At 30.8% G+C, this 17,509-nt stretch overlaps 1 long non-coding RNA gene across 1 annotated transcript in view; it reads left to right on the top strand.

The window, feature by feature from the left end:
- The first annotated feature begins 807 nt into the window (after positions 1 to 807).
- The window catches only part of LOC129913799 (uncharacterized), a 97,051-nt gene continuing 80,349 nt past the window's right edge, over positions 808 to 17,509 (top strand). The window contains exons 1-2 of the long non-coding RNA XR_008772093.1: positions 808 to 902; positions 967 to 1,108. This is a non-coding gene — a long non-coding RNA (uncharacterized LOC129913799). The remainder of the gene's footprint in view (positions 903 to 966; positions 1,109 to 17,509) is intronic.

Genomic DNA, 17,509 nt, shown 5'->3' with positions numbered 1-17,509 from the left:
CAGGTAGTATAAAATTTATTATAGGATATAGGTTGTTATATCAAAAAAATGGATTTTTGGGTGATGGAAGTGATTTTTTTCAATTTTTTCATAAGAAGTGATTGTTTTTAATAAATAATTTTTATACTTTTTGCGCATTGTAAAAATTTAAAAATGGTTTTATTCTTTAGAAGAAATATTTGGCTTTTTAATAGTATAATTTTTTTTGTAAGCTTTTAAAATAAAAAAATAATATAATGAGAAAAGAAAGGAGGTATTTTTTTTTTTAGCTTTTTCTTGTAAATTATGATTGTTTGAGATAAATAAACGCTTTTAAACAAAAGCACACAACCTGTTTTACGACGTTATCACGTAAAATCATCGCCCGTAAACCAGCTTTACAGACACCCTCTTTTTTTTTGAAAAACATTCTTTTGAATATGAATCTGAAATCTGAGAATCATGGAATTTTTTCGGATTTTATGATGTACCACTCATCTTAGCCACATATTATAAAAAACTGATTTTTGACCATTTTCGGGAACGCTTGGCATGAATAATACCGCCTCATAAGGAAACTACCTCACTTGTCGATTAAGTACTGTTTGTACATTTTGTACTTTGAAAAATTTATAATTTTACTTTTTTTTAAGAAAACATAGTTTAAAAAAAACTGTCACTTAAAATCAAAAAATATATTAAAAATTTTCATTCAGAGATAAAATAAAACTTTTATACAAGCAAAAAACCAGGTCGACACGGACGATTATTACAAATTATAATTTCTAAAACCTCTGCAGCAAAATTGAGAATGATTTAGGAATTAAAAATTAAATAAGTGTATTCAAAGGATGTTCCCAAATCATTTCAATGATGGTTTTAATGATGAACTAAAAAAAGGAAGGAAAATTTTCGAAAATCAGGTACATATGTACTCATAATTTTGCTATCTACATAAATATGTACTTAATTTCTTAACATTTTTAGTCATATTTGGACTTCTAATTATGATTCTATTTTTAACATGGAATTTGTATTTTTCAAAACATTATTGTAAAATAAGATACTGAGGTTCCATTCTCTTGTTCATAAATAAATTCAAACCGTTTGGGTCACAGAAAAATGTGGGGTAAGTTTATTATTTAACATTTAGTTTGATTCCTTTTTACAATGTTACATATTTGTGCTTAGATTATTTTAAATATTTCACAAAACAAGGTAAATCGTAAATTTCCTGAGAAGCTTTACCCTTAGTAATTATATATACTCTTTTACAAAACCACTTTATTATATCAAAAAATGAATACCTACATCTCTCGAAAAAATGAATGACGAAAACGAAAAAAAAAACCGCCAACAATCTCTCCACATTACTGTTTGTTTTATATTTTATAGCTAAAATCTAGTTCGTTTCCATGGGAACATTAAATTTTCTTTGGAAATCAATCTCAGTGTTGTTGTTGTCGTTGCTGTTGGTGTAAGCCAATACTGATGAAAACAGACTTTTATTTCCAAAAAAGAAATCAGATCGACGGACGACCGACACGAGAAAATACTGTCAGAAGAGCAAGGTTTTTGAGATTGAAGACCAGAGTGTTTAATGTCCTGTCATCTTTGGTGTCATGAGCTATAAAATTGATTATTAATTTGGGTCTTTTGATTTAAATTCAATTAGTCATTAGGTTAAGCTTTCGAATGGATGGTGTGTGTTTGTTTTGTTCTGACAGATACAACAAAAACATCCTTAAATGGTTAGTGTTTTGTTGTAGTTGTTTGTCTAATGATAGATAGATATCTTTGTGTATACAAAATAAACTCAGGAAGGAAATATGAAACTATTCCAATACAGAAAGTTACCTATAGAATAATAGCTATACACAAAATATTGAAATGGCTAATTGTTTTGTCGTCATTCTAATTTTGTTTTAATTGCGTTTAAGTTAGGTGATAAATGATTACCTATGATTTGGGTCACTTTAAGCAAATCGGTATATTTTCTCTTTCGAATAATTTTCGTTGATGCCTAAAATTGTCAAAAAAAAAGCTTAACTTCGATACCAATTAAAATAAGGCCAAATAAGAAGCCTGAAGTTACCGAATGTGTGAAATATTGTATAAAAACATTTTCCACAAACAGGGTTTTAAAAAATCATTATTTTTAATGCATTTGCTTTCCATTAGAAATTTAAAAAAATATTTATTGCAAATAACAAAAAATTTGCATTGAAAAAAAAAATATTTATTGCAACTGAAAAAAATTTGCATTAAAAAAAATTCGACGAATATTAAAAAAAAAAAAAATATTTAATGCACACATTTTGCATTGAATTTTTTTTCAATGCGGAAAATTTTATATTTGCAGCAAAATTTTTTTAATGCAAATATTTTTATTTTCAATAAAAATTTTATGTTCAATACAAATATTTTTCAGTTGCAATAACATTTTTTGAAGTTATACTTCTTATGGGAGGGTGGGTATGAAAATTTACTTTTTGACAAGAATGTCAAAGGGATTATGACGCGATCACCCTGGGTAGCAGGGCTGTCGTTTCACCTTTAAAGTAGACAGTACTTTAGTATTTAAAAATGCAGTACGCCGCAGTACGGCAAACATAAAACACACAACACGTTGCAAGTTACATGTTTCATGTGGCAAGTTGCATGTGGCAAGTCGTATGTTGCAAGTTGCATGTGGCAAGTTGCATGTGGCAAGTTGCATGTGGTAATTTCCATGTGGCAAGTTGCCAGGGTTGCAAAAAGCTCACATTTCAGCTCAGCTCACAGCTCAGCTCAAATTTGAGCTAGGTACCATAGCTTAGCTCATTTGAGCTGAGCTGAAAGTGAGCTCCCCAACTTCCAACGCCTATATCTCGGAATTTGGAAGAAAATGAAAAAAAAATTTTTGATGCCGAAAGGTAGCGGGGACTCTAACCTACATTTGGGTACAACTCTGATCCCTGTAGGTCCACGCGTTCTCAAACCGGGAGAACTTAAAAGTAAAAAAAAAATAGGCACGATTCTGAAAAAATAGGCATGATGTGGCGGTTTAACATGGAAGGCGATTTTTTAAAAATCTGACAATGTGCAAAGCGTAGGCCCATGACACAAGCTATCATTTGGCATCACTCCCAAAAATTGCTCTCAAGCGGTTTAGCTTCTAGGAGCGTTCAAAGATTCGGGGATTTTTCGAAAAAAAATTTTACCCCAACTTTCAAACGCGATTTTCTCGGAATTTTGAAAAAAATCGAAAAACCGGATTATACCAATATAGGGTAGCTGAGAATATAAGCTTTCATATGGCACCACTGCCCTGTCTGTAGATCAAAGCGTTTCAACGCGGAATTTTGAAGAAAATGAAAATAAAATTTTTTGATGCCAAAAGGTAGCGGGGACTCTAACCTATATTTGGGTACAATTCCCATCCCTGTAGATCCACGCGTTCTCAAACCGGGAGAACTTAAAAGTAAAAAAAAAAATAGGCACGATTCTGAAAAAATAGGCATGATGTGGCGGTTTAACATGGAAGGCGATTTTTTAAAAATCTGACAATGTGCAAAGCGTAGGCCCATGACACAAACTATCATTTGGCATCACTCCCAAAAATTGCTCTCAAGCGGTTTAGCTTCTAGGAGCGTTCAAAGATTCGGGGATTTTTCGAAAAAAAATGTACCCCAACTTTCAAAAGCGATTTTCTCGGAATTTTAAAAAAAGTCGTAAAACCGGATTGTACCGGAATTTTTTTTTATGATAAAAAAAGAAATATTTTACTAAAAAAATAGAAATATATTTACTAATAAAAACCTATTATTTATAAAAATATCCATGTGTTAAAATAATTCCATTAATAACTAGAACCAAACATCTTAAGCTATGGTGTTTTATAAAAGTTTAAAATATCTTCATATTTCATTATACTTTCCAAATAAAAATCAATGTATCCTCTCACCCATCACAGCTTAGTTCACTTTACCTTAGCTCACCCAACAGCTCAGCTCAACCATCAGCTCAGCTCACTTTCAGCTTAGGTCAAAGGAGCTGAGCTATGGTACATACCTCAAAAGTGAGCTAGCTCAAAATTTGAGCTGAGCTGCGAGCTGAGCTCAGCTCACTTTTGAGCTTTGTAGCAACCCTGCAAGTTGCATATTGCTACTACTAGTGCTGAAGCACACACAATCCTCATAAAATTACCATATAGCATATTTTATGCGCAATTCGTTTACTTTCGTTAAGCATATACCGTACGTTCTGAACCGCACAACATGAGTAAATTTCACAGAATAAATTGAAAACTACATGGACGCAAGGAGGATGAAAGAATTAATTTATTGTTCACTTGATAAAATTGTAAAAAACGAAGAGTGGATTAATTAATTTAATAATAGAAATTAAAAATATCAAATGAAATTCATTTACATATACTGAATGAGAAGTATAACTTCAGTCGCGTGTACATGTGTACACACACTCTTTTTTTTTAATGCAAAACATTTTCAATTGCAATACAAATTTTTTCAGTTGTAATAAAAATTTTTTTTCAATGCAAATTTTTGTTATATGCAATAAATATTTTTTATAATTTGTAGGTAATGGAAAATAAATGCATCAAAAAAATGATTTTTTACAACTCTGTTGTGGAAAATTGATTTATTTTTTATTTGATATTCTGTTCATAAATCAGTCGTTATAGAAAACTGAAAACTATAGTTCACTCTTTTTTTTTGTTTTTGACACTCCATCTTATTAGACTAATAATGAAATACGAGTTGCATCTTAAAATTGGTGAAGGCAAATCGAAATTTCGTAATAACGCAAAAAGTCATTTCAAATTGAAAAAAAGTAACGTATACGCCATAGTGACCATATTTTTGATTGATAATGTTAATATTTTCTGTAAAGATATTAAAAAAGTGGAAGTGCTGCAATTTGTTGGATAGCAATATTAAGGAGAGTTACGTGATATCTACCATTTTATAAAATTGATGTCAACCAGCAATAAGCGAGTCTTCAAAGAAACGATTTTCTTCGATTTGATTTTGTGATTGAAAAATAGAAATTACATTTAAAGCTATGGATACCATGCGCTTGATGGTTACTGTCTCTTAGTAAAAACTGTCAACAACGGTATTTTCAAAGACAATGCTTTAGACATACTGTCCATCATCCTTGAGAATAGGTATTCAAGAAACTTCATACCCTTGGAGTAAATTAAAGTTCAGTTCATAATAAATGTCTTCATTTTCTGTCCTATCCTCAGTTAAAACATCAAACACACTATACTTGTCAGTCAATTATATTCAAAACAACACAAAGCTTATCCATAAAATGTTGACAATATCTTGAAAATTATAATTAATGTCAGGTTACCATTGAACATGTGACAACAACATTTTCAGTTCCACATTCTATAAGGATATTCGAGTTAATTTATTCCGACAAATTATTCTGTTAGCGACCATCCTTCGTATATGCTATATTCTACTTTGCTTCCCCACGTAAAATGATTTATTTAATCTACGCTTAATGGATTTACCATAAACTCTTCTTTTTCTTCTTATAACAAGATACTAAACATTCTGCTTACCAACACAAAGTCATCTTGTGTCGTCGTCGGTCGTTTCTCCATCTTTTGAGCATCAAAAAAAATAAAGGACGAACGAAAATAACAAGCTTTATAAAAAGAAGAAAATAAAAAAAGATTATCTATATGTTTGTCTGTATATATCTTTTATATACCAAAATAATTATATACAGATACAAGCTTAATAATCACGGCGTGCGTGAGGGCAACGATAGTGATTAATTTTTTTTGATTAAGAATACAATACCATAGCCCAACCCAGCTCAGAGCTCAAAGTTTCCCATTTAAACATATCCCCCTAGAGGAACAAACTCTCAAGACTATACTCTTCTATGAGATGGCAGGATTTTATACAAGGATGAGAAAAGATTGTCAGTTTAACAAGAATTCGCCGCATCTCCTTTCTTAGTCTTAAGAGAAAGGCGGAGGATGGCGGAGTAGAAATATGTATAATTTTAATATAAATATCATGAGCGCCTTTCATTTTAACGGCCATTCCCGTTCACATAAACTGTCGTTTGGCATTCCTCCTCGGGCGGAAATGGGTGCCAGCAAAAGACTATACACGAAAAAAATATACAAGGAAAAACCAACCATAAACAGGATCAGGGCAACCAATAACTACATTTTATTCGCAACCATAACTTATGTAGTTCCTCGGGCTAAGCAAGTTTGTGTACCCGTCATCCAGCAGACAGCTCACAAAAAAAAAAAAAAACATTAAATAAAACAGCAAACTAAAAAAAAAAACAAAAAAAAACTTCTTAAAAGGATATGAGAAAGAAATATCCTCCTTCGAAGGTTGCCGCTGTCGCCCGCCGTAGCGCGCCGCATAGCAAGACAAAAAACTTGCAAGGAATGAGGATGTCACGATGAGAGATCCGGGTGCGGCGCGTCTTTTATACACGCATTGTTAAGCCGTAAATCATTTTCTTAATCTCTCTTTCGCCAATATGCTATAAATTTATCACGCGTCGTCCTTTTTATACATTTTCATCCTCGTCGACTTAACTTCGAATCGGACTTTCTCTCTCTCGACTCCAACTCAAACTTTATAGCTACAATACTTTTAACAAAACAGTAGCAAGGCACTACCTTCACAGCCCCAAAACCCAATTCCATTTCTGTCATTTGCAAGAAGAATTTGTAAACAAGTTAGCATTGTGTGAGGAGGCAGAACTCAGGAAAGGAGGGTTGGAGTTGTTGGACACTTTGAACGTGAATTTTAAATTAAATTCAATTTGACTTAAAAGTCGAGCAATATTGAATACCTATATTTAGCAAGAAGAGAGAGATCCTTTCGAAATAAAATTCACAGGTTTGCTTGTAGGTACAACAAAAAAAAAAAAATAACAATATACAAGAAACAGTAACGTTTTTGTAATGCTTTGATGAAATCGTTATGAAGTTGTTTTATTTATATTTTTTTTTTCTTTGTGATGATATCCCCTCCTCGTTCAAAAAGGAATAATTTAAGAAAATTTTGTGTCCCTTGTCATAAAAATGGAAATATTTTATTTTTTTTTTAGTTAATTGAAAGTTTTTATATCGATTATTGTGAGCCACTTCAACTGGAACCTTTTAGAGATGTTTTGGTTTGTTTGTTTTCTTCGTAGGAACATAAATAATTTATGTGTTCCCAAATTTAAGACTACTGAAAAATATTGCTTCCGAAAGTGAACGAACTAAATTTATTTGTACATAACGCAATAATTTGTTTATGTGAATATAGATTTTTCTATGCTAAAAAAAATTATTGAACCACACAGCCTAATATTGAGTTTCAAGGTAATCCATTCAATATGTTTGATATGTTTTTTTTAACAAAAAATTATATTTAAGGTGATAGCCATAAAAAGCCGGCTCTGGCAACACTGGATAGAATCTGACCCGAGTTGCTTACGCTTGATAAAATCAGTTACCTAAAAGAAAAATAATGATGACCAACCTTAAATAAAAAAAAATCACATGTGCAATTCACACGTGGTGAAACCTTAAAAAATCATTTTTCTTGCAAAAAAAAAAAAAAAAATAGAAAAAATTTACCTATTTTTATTCTATCACCTTCAAATCCATGTTTTTTATATGACAACCTATATAAATTTAATATCATCTAAGCTCAAAATATATATATTGATCAGGTCTATGAGACATCTACAAAAAGAGCTAGAATTCGATCAATTTCCATCAAAAAAAAGCGAAAAAACACGTATTTTTATCTTCTCACGCTATTAAATGCATTTTTTACCTAACAACCTATAAAATTTTTTACACCATTTGAAAGCTTATTGTCTTAGCTGAAAATATATATATCGATCAAGTCTATGAGATATCTACAAAAAGAGCTAGAATTTTTTAAACTCGATGAAATTTCATCCAAAAAGCAAAAAAAAAACATTTATTTTTATGTTCTCATGCTATTAAATCAATTTTTTTGTTTGACAACCTATAAAAAATTTTATACCATGTGAAAGCTTATTGTTTCACTTTGTATAATGATGTATAAATCTTATTTCAAAGATGTCTACAAGAGAAGTTAGAATTTTTTAAAGTAGTCTAGATAATGATCCAGTTTGACTTCATGTATAATACATTTTCCTACTATCTATAAAATAAGCTACCAGAATATCCTCGTCTCTTTTTGGATCCATAATTTATGGATCAAGCTTTCGTCAGTGGAGGTGTTGTGGAACCTAATATTTTTACTTGCGTTATAGCTATAACAATTTTACTTCCACAAGGGTCTAACGAAGCTGTTTCGATTTTAGAAATATTGCTTGTATACCACCATAGAGAAGCCCATTTGGCCCACCCGAGAAGCTTGATAGGTTTTAGAAGAGTCATATGCAAGTTGATTGGAGAGACTTAAAACATGTGTTTAATGCCTTATAGAAACAAGCAACATTCAAAATTTGAAAATGTGTATTATTGTTGCAGGCTTTTAATTTTATTTAGAAGCTCTGAGCAGACTTGTCGAAGGCTTGTGAAAGTCTAAACGAGGTATATTCCAAATAGAATAAAGAAAAAAATATTTTTTTTTTCTCATTTTAATTTTTTATATTTTAATTTTAATTTTAATTTTTTTATTTTTTTCATTTTCTTGTTGTTTTCCCATCCAGTCAAAGTTTTCTTCTGAAATTAAATGCCCAAACACAATTATATTAAGAAAAAAACTTCTTTACTTACTTGACGCATTTTGCGGGATTTGAACCTCGTACGTCCTGATTGATAGTCCGGTACCGTACCCTTCGAGCTACCTAGGTATACTCTAAAAGAGTTTCAAATTTGAACTAGTTGAAAATAAAGCTTCCTAAGGGCTTCGATTTAATTTCCTGATGAGTTGCACTATCTTAAAGAATATGGTCACCATTTGTTTTTTTTTTTTCAAAGGTATTAGGTACTCTTTGTTATTTTCAGTTTTTTTTTTTTTATGTCTTGTAAAAAATTATTTAGTAAAATTTAATAATATTTTACTGATTGCCATCACTTGGATGCCGTCAAACCGCATTTTTCTTAAAAATTAGAGAATAAGCTTTGTTTTGACCTTAGATTAAAAATCTAAAATGTCCATTTTATATCATCATATAATAAAACGGCAAACACTTATTTTGTGGTACAAAATACGCGGCCCACAAAAACCGAAGGGACATAAATTATATACCGAACGATAGGAAATTTTATTTAGATGTGCAGAATGTATACTTTTTTTATTTTTTTTTACCGAAATAGATAAAAATAATAAATTAAAATTGAGAAAAAAAAAAACAAAAACAAATGTGCTGAACCACGCCCTCTCCCTTCTGTAAGTGGAAACTTCTAAAAGCAAAGACGAGAACCTTCGAAGACATTCTCGAATTTCGAATAAAATTAAGTGTTGCATATTCTTAGTAGTAAATAAAGTGATTTATATAGTGTGCTTATTTGATCATAAATAAAAGTTACAATTGGCACTCGAATTTTGAGTGCGGGGTCGGCTAGTTCGAATAAGTGGAGAAGATTTAAATCTTGTTTTCCTTTCTTCTCCGCTTATATACTCCAAATTGGTAAATAAATCATCTTTAATATCACTATTTTAAACCAATTACCGATATAAAAAGATTCACTTTTTCATTTATTTATTTTTAACAATGAATAAGAAAACCAAAAATGGTCACCATAATCGCACTTATCCAAATATTTCTTATTCTCATATGTTTGTCTGACAGTTTACAAAATTTAGCTTGTACTCACAACTCACTTTCACAGGGCTTCTACAAATAAAATTAGCGAACCTAACTTCGCTTAGGCAAACTCATAAAACTAAATGCTTTTTTCAATGTTTTGCTTGTGATTAAAGGGCTTCTACAAATATAAATAGAAAACCCTTAACTTCTCTAAGGCAAAAATATAAAACTAAAAGCTTTTCGCGCATGCGCCTGAAATTGAATTTCTTTTTTTCTTATACAGAGATACAAAATATAAATCGTTATATTTGAAAGTGATATAAATCATATTTTATATTATTTTCAATCAAAAACAACAATTCAACAATTTATTTCGATCAAATATTAAAATGTTGTAACTATAACACATCTTTTTGTGGAGTATTTGTTTAAAAAGGCAAAACTGTTTAACTGCGGTTTATTTGAAATTTAACGTAATGTTTTTTTTTATAAATATGTTTAACGGCTCATATATTATTGAGATAGTTTCGGTTATATACAATTATAAAAATAAATGCATTTAAGGCAATTGTATAATTTGTAGTTCAACCATACTTAAATACCTACCTAAGTCATTTTGAATCTGATAATTTTCGGACTGGATTAAAAAAAGAAATACATAGCATTCATAAGGATTTTGTAAGCAGTTCTAAAACAATTTCATTGGCAAAGCCATTTAAAGGAAGTCATTTAATGGCTTTTATTTCTTGTGCTTCTACAATGGAATTTCATGTGGCCTTATTGAAATTTAAACGAAATGTTTACATTAATGCTTGTACAAATTTTTAAATCCCACTTGCACTAGGTTTCTAGGAAGCGTTTAACGAAAGTTTAGCCTCGAAAGTTTTAATTTTCGATTCACAAACTAAATACAAGCCCTGTAGAGATAATAACTGCGAGAAATTAAAGATCCTAACCTTAAGGAAGAAAAATTGTTAGTTGGGAGAGAATGCCAAAAAAGTGGAAGTCCGTCTGTCTGTCTGTCTGTCTGTCTGTAAACGAAGCTACAGCCTAAACGGATAGACCGATTGATGTCAAACTTGGTACGTAGCGTTATTTGGCGACTCTCCAGAGGGGTTTTTGGAATTAATTTTTTTGCACCAAAAATAACGGTACTTGTCATTTACCGATTTTCGTAAAATTGAAATAAAACGGCTCCAACGATTTTGTTTAAAAAATTCAAATGTTAGTTTTAAGCTAAGGTCTATCTTTTTTTTGAAAAATAAAATTTTCGAAAACGGGGCATTGAATTTTTTTGAAATTTAGTTTTTAGATTCTGATTAGATCTACAAAATGGCATACCAATTTTATTTTAAAACTTTTTTTCCAAAAAATTATTATCAATCAAAACTGCATACTTGTTTTGGAGGGCAATTTGATTTCAGATTTTTTTTTTTATTTTTTTAAAAAACGAATTTTATTTTTTTTTTCCAAATTTCTATATAAAAAGTCTTAAAAATTTAAGCAACTTTAACTCTAAGAGCAAGTTCGTGCGACCCAGTCCCAGTCGTGCATTTTATTTCTGTGGCAATCTGGCAATTTTTCATAAGATGTTTTGGGTCCATTTCATCATTTGAAGGATTTTTCGCATGTTCTAAAAATCATACTCTAGAGTAAGAAGGTGTTGTTTTGAGATTGCAGTTTTCCGTCGATTGCAATATGCTCGGTTTGTTGCAAATTCTTAGATCAGGGGAAAGCGGAAGGCCAACCTCCTTTGTGAAATACAGGACAAAGAAATCTAGTACCATTTACCTCTCTAATTCAAAGACCGGTTGCGGGTATGATGTCGTGTAACGGTGTAGGTTCATTCTACCAACTTTCTACCAAAAATTTAACTCAGAACCCTTACCTTGTTCTTGGAGAACTGCTCATAGGTTTTTGCGAAGTAGTCGTTGAAGATTTTTTTATAGTGTTAATATGAACCAAATTAGCCTTAATCAGGATTTTCATATTTTTTTGGCTGAGAATGCAGAAAATCGAGAGTCTTCCCATCAAATTGGCATTTATAATAATAAATATCGCAATCTTTCAATATTGAAAAGGATTTATTCTATCGCACTTCCTTGAGAATGTCGTCTTGGCGTTTATTTTAGTGAGGCGCTAGTTTTTCTTTCTTGGCTAGCAAGTTAAATTAAATATTTTGTGAACTAATACAGGAAGAATGTGTTATCTTTAATTTTCCTTCTTGAGAAAGTCACCCAAGTGTCAACCCAAGTTATAACATCCGATGCATCCAACTTAGATTACCTTTTGGCGTTTTACATGATGTGTTTTTACGTATGGAATAATGTTCATCTGTTCCATTATAACTCTTAACTTATCTACTAATCCTAATTCGACAAGTGAATCACTAAAAGCATCTTATTTCTCCACAGGCTTACAATATATTGGCTACATATTAAACTGATTATGGTGCCCTATTATAGCAGAGGAAACAAACAAACAAAAGTGGTCTTTCAGGAAATTATAACATCAAACTAATTTAAATAGGTACAAAAGTTGTTCAAAGTTAAACAAGACTACTCTAAAACGAAACATTAAAGTATGAAAGCGGAAAAAAATTCTAACCTGAAATTGTTTTGCACAAATATTTTAACACTTAACGTCTGAAACTTTGAAGAAATTTACCAAAAAATTTTTAAAATGGCTTTCATTTCCAGAAAAAAAACACGTAAATTACAATAGAAGATAATTCAAACAACGTACTCGTAATTTCTCCTATATACAAATACATAAATTTATTATTAAAATTTTTGTAAAGGAAAAAAAAAAAACTTTGAACGACACACCATTATAAGTATAAAGTATTTATAAATACACTTGAGAAACAAGCTGTTTCCTTTAGAACACGTATTTGTCATGTGTCTTCGGGGGTGTTCGTTCGTTCGTTCGTTCAGTGTGACAGCATTTTCGAATGGCTTATTTTTGTTTGGCTGTTAATGTCACCGCAATCCATCTTTTTCAGTTTTTAACAAGAGAAGAATCTCTTTGCATATACAACAGCTTATGAGCTATTGAATACGTGTTTGTGTTTATGCTCATAATAACGTCTTCATTACGCCATTAAACGCGTTTCTTAACGACTCTCCAAGAAATTATCAAACAATAACTCCCCGACGACATCCCAAAGAGTCCTCTTTCTTTTCATACACAAAAATATGTATAAAACATAATACATCCTCTACAACATTCACTTATAATATATATTGAATGGAAAATCACAGTCATAAAAAGGACGAAAACAACAACAACAACAATAACGACAGCGAAAACGTACATAAATGAAAGTATAAGAGTAGTACATACAGGGTGTCCCAAAAGTAATGGATCAAACGAAATATGCTGATAGGTGAACTTAAGGGCTCTCAGAATTTGGTAACTTGTTCATCCCAAATCCTTACGGTTTTCGATTTAATGCAATTCTTGTGAAATTTCGAAAAATCCTTACTTTGCAACAGTATTTTGCTTCCTGCGCCCATTATTGATTTTTGTTTTTTAAAATTCTTTTACAAAAACATTGGCAGATAATTAGGAACAATTAATTGATCAAAATGTTTTTTATCCCATACGCCATTTCGCTGCAAATTAACTAACAGTTTCAAGTTTTATAAAAAATCAATTTCTAACTTTTATTTGAGAGCAACACCGCAAAAAAAATTTGTACGGTGTGAGAATGGTTTATTATTTTAAAAAGTTGCCCTGTTATTCTAGTTTTTAAAAATGTATAAAAGTTCGCAAAGTTGCAGTTAGATCGCATAATATTACAATTTGAATTTAACAAAACAGGGTTTTTCAGAACAAAAAACAACCAAAAATAAACACATTTTCTCGAACTGTTATTTGTTTATTTTTCTTTGAACAAAAGCCTCTATTTTTGTTTGTATTTTTGCTCTGAAAAACCCTGTTTTGTTGAATTCAAATTGTAATATTATGCGATCTAACTGCAACTTTGCGAACTTTTATACATTTTTGAAAACTAGAATAACAGGGCAACTTTTTAAAATAATAAACCATTCTCACACCGTACAAATTTTTTTTGCGGTTTTGCTCTCAAATAAAAGTTAGAAATTGATTTTTTATAAAACTTGACAATGTTAGTAAATTTGCAGCGAAATGGCGTATAGGATAAAAAACATTTTGATCAATTAATTGTTCCTAATTATCTGCCAATGTTTTTGTAAAAGAATTTTAAAAAACAAAAATCAATAATGGGCGCAGGAAGCAAAATACTGTTGCAAAGTAAGGATTTTTCGAAATTTCACAAGAATTGCATTAAATCGAAAACCGTAAGGATTTGGGATGAACAAGTTACCAAATTCTGAGAGCCCTTAAGTTCCCCTATCAGCATATTTCGTTTGATCCATTACTTTTGGGACACCCTGTATAAAGAAATTGAAGGGATATGTGCGTATATGGGTTAACCTTCATTTCTTAATTTAAGCGGCAATTTAAGCACATTTAAGCCCTTCTTAACGTTTTTGGCTTTCAAACACATATTCGGTTCCAAAAATGTGTCGTTTTTGGTCGTTTTCAGTTTCTAGGAGCGTGTTGTAGCCCCAAAACCATCCGGTGCTCTATCAAATGCATAGAGAGAGAATATATGTATACAAAGATTGTCAGGCTTCAGGGCTAATAAAAAACATTTGTAACAGGCAATTTGATTTTTAATGGGCCTTAAATTACATACCAACCAATGTTGTTATTATTGTGATGGTAGTATATTCTCCGTGAAATATTTCATGATACTTTCCTACTCATTTTACTAGACCAAAGTGTCAATATATGAGTTGGGTACGTTTTTGATGGTAGATCCTAGAGGATGTATGATGTATTATTTGTCTTAAGAACTCAGTTAACCAATTAAAAAGTAGTTTCAAGTTTGTGCAATTGTTATTTGAGTTGTATATATGTTATTTGAGTGTATATAGGCATTCAGGTAAAAAAATATACAATTTTATTTTTAAAGATTTTCTAAAATTATCCTCGTCTAAAAAACAGGTATTTTCAAAAATTTTCTCCAAATCCATTGAAAAAGACATCAAAAGAAATGACTTTGAAACTCTATTCACAACTTAAAACCAACAAAGTTTTTAGGAGTTCGTGTTGCTGAATTATTTGCAACCAAAATATTTTTTTTTTCTTCTCCTTCATTCAGAAGCAAATATTTTCGGATCAAAGTCTCGAAACAAGTTTTGATTAACAGATACGAGTTCACAATGAACTGGCCTGTCTATTTATGTAAGCAAAATACAAATTTATTTTTTTCGGATTTTCGAGAAAAAATACATTTTCAAAAATTTACTCCAAATCCATCCAGTGAGACATCAATAGAAAGGTCTCTTCAAGCTCTTTTCATAGTTGAAAACCTAAAGTTCCTTGAAGGTCTGCTTACTGAGTTATTAGCATCAAAATATTTTTTTTTTTAAATTTTCGGAGGCAGATTACTTGGAACCAAAGTTTTGAAACAAGTTTCGGTTTACAGAAATTAGTTCACAGTGGACAGATTTTCGTGAAAAAATCAAGGTTAACTTACTTGTCAAAAAAATATTAATTGTCAAAAAAAAGTACATATTCAAAAATTTCGTCCAAATTCTATTCATAAATGAAACCCAAAATTTTTTTTGAGGTAATGTAGGCTGATATAAAATTGTGCGGTCGATAAGAGTGCACAAAGCGATTTACTACGAATTAAAAGGGATTATAAGACTGAATTTATTCTTATTCTAGAGAGATCTTAGCGAGTTTGATCTGCTGTTAAAATTTTTTTTTTTTTTTTTTTTTTCAAAAGTTTTGATAGCAGGCATAAACCTGAAAATGGGCTTTTTGAATTATTAAACATTAAAATTTGTGCGTCTTGCATTTCGAATCGAAAAGTTCCGAATGTAGTTCTAAAAATAACCAAACAAAAACGGTATGAGATTCGTTTAAGTTAAGCGTTCAGCCTTAAAGCTTAAAGAACGCTGCTGATGTGAAATGCAATTTTTCGTCGGTCTCCACATGGACAACGAAATGCTTGCGAAATCTGGACCGAAAAATACTCAAAAATTGCAAAACATAAATGAAAAAAAAAAAGCAAACACGCATCGCAGAAAGACATGCAATGACAAAATGAACAACAAAAACAAACAAAAAAAACTCAAAATGTCATTTTTCCACACACAATGAATGTCCCCGGCAATTGTTTGTGTGCGAAAAAGAAGTTTAGACTTTCAATTTCGTTGTGCCGAACAGCGTACAGCGTACTACAGAACGAAAAGTTGAACGAAATTTTTGGTTTACCATTTCGTTGTTTCATTTTTGTATGGGATTTTTCGTTTCTTATCAGCAGCGTACTAGGCTTTAATTTTGACAAATTGAGGCTATCCTCTCCTTAAAATAAAATGTACTGTACGAGTACTTCGATTGAATAATTTGCCTTAAAACAACTGTTCATTGTTTTCCGCTAGCCCAGAAAGTTAAAATAAAAATCGTTTTTACTTAATAACAGTTTTAACTTTTGAATTAAAAGTCTTCCTAACCTCAGGCAAACGAATCGCAAAGTTTTGTAAAAAAAAATTGCATTGAAAATATAATTTTTTTTAAATTTTGTTTTAAAATTGTATGGGAATTTAAAATACCTCTATTAAAATAGTAAAGACAAAAAAAATAATTTTGGCGATATTTTGGAATTCGTCCGTTTTCAAGTATTAATCAGCGGTTTACAATATAAAAAACATTCAGTTGTATTTATTAGATTAAGCCCTGCTTTTTCAATCGTCAGATAGACTATCAGAAGAATAAATGTCACTATAAAAAAAAAAACTTTTATTCCTAGGAATAAGCTCTAACTTAGGTTTATCTAACTATTCAAAAAATTAGCCCTAAGTGATATTTAATAATAATATTTAAATTGCCTTAGATAAGGTTGCTTACATTGCTTCTATAATTGGCTGGTCATTGATGATTAACAAATCGATAGTTGTTTCAAAAAATGCAATAGATCTAGCAAATTTAGTAATACTGTTATATTCTGTAAGCAAACAAAATTCACCAAATTTTATCAGACGAATGTATTGAACTGGAACATTGCAAAAAACTAAAAAGATTTGAGAAATGATATCCTTCTTTAACATTTTGCCGATGACGAATTTTATCAACAGAATTGACCTCCACACAGCAAGGCCACAGAAAGCTTCCCTATTTAAAACATATTTTATTCACTTCATCATATAAAAAAGTAGAAGATATGGCTGCTTCTTTTATTTGCTGGTAAGCAGTGTCTTGCCCTTAAGATATTATTTTTGTGTACCTACTAGATTCAATTTCTTTTAAAAAGCTTTGAATATAATACTTATCCGGATTTTGTTTCCATACAAAACTCTACAGCTCAACTAATATTATCGAACGAATCAAAATAATTCTAATCCAGCATAGCGTTCGCTAAAAATATGACCACATACCCAAAATATGGTAAAATTGTTTGTTTGAATACCAAAAATTTTGTTTACTTTTAATTTTCGTTCGTGTTCTAAAACTTCAACATTTTGAAAATAATCTTACTCAAGAGATTTCAGTATCACATAACAAATTCTTTTTTAAGTTCCGAGTTCTTGGGGGGGGGGGGAGGTCATGACCCCGTGACACCCCCCCCCCTTGTATACGCCGTTGGTCTAAAGTGCGCACTCTTGTACCACCTTACCCTATGTTTGCTAAGTTATATTTTATTTATTTAAACAGGTTTCTTAACTAGGTTAAAAATTTTCTCGTGCGG

This window comes from Episyrphus balteatus, chromosome 3, assembly GCF_945859705.1.
Source record: "Episyrphus balteatus chromosome 3, idEpiBalt1.1, whole genome shotgun sequence".
Lineage (NCBI taxonomy): Eukaryota > Metazoa > Arthropoda > Insecta > Diptera > Syrphidae > Episyrphus > Episyrphus balteatus.
Note: the sequence above shows the minus strand (reverse complement) of the source record. Positions and strands in the feature narration are given on the sequence as shown.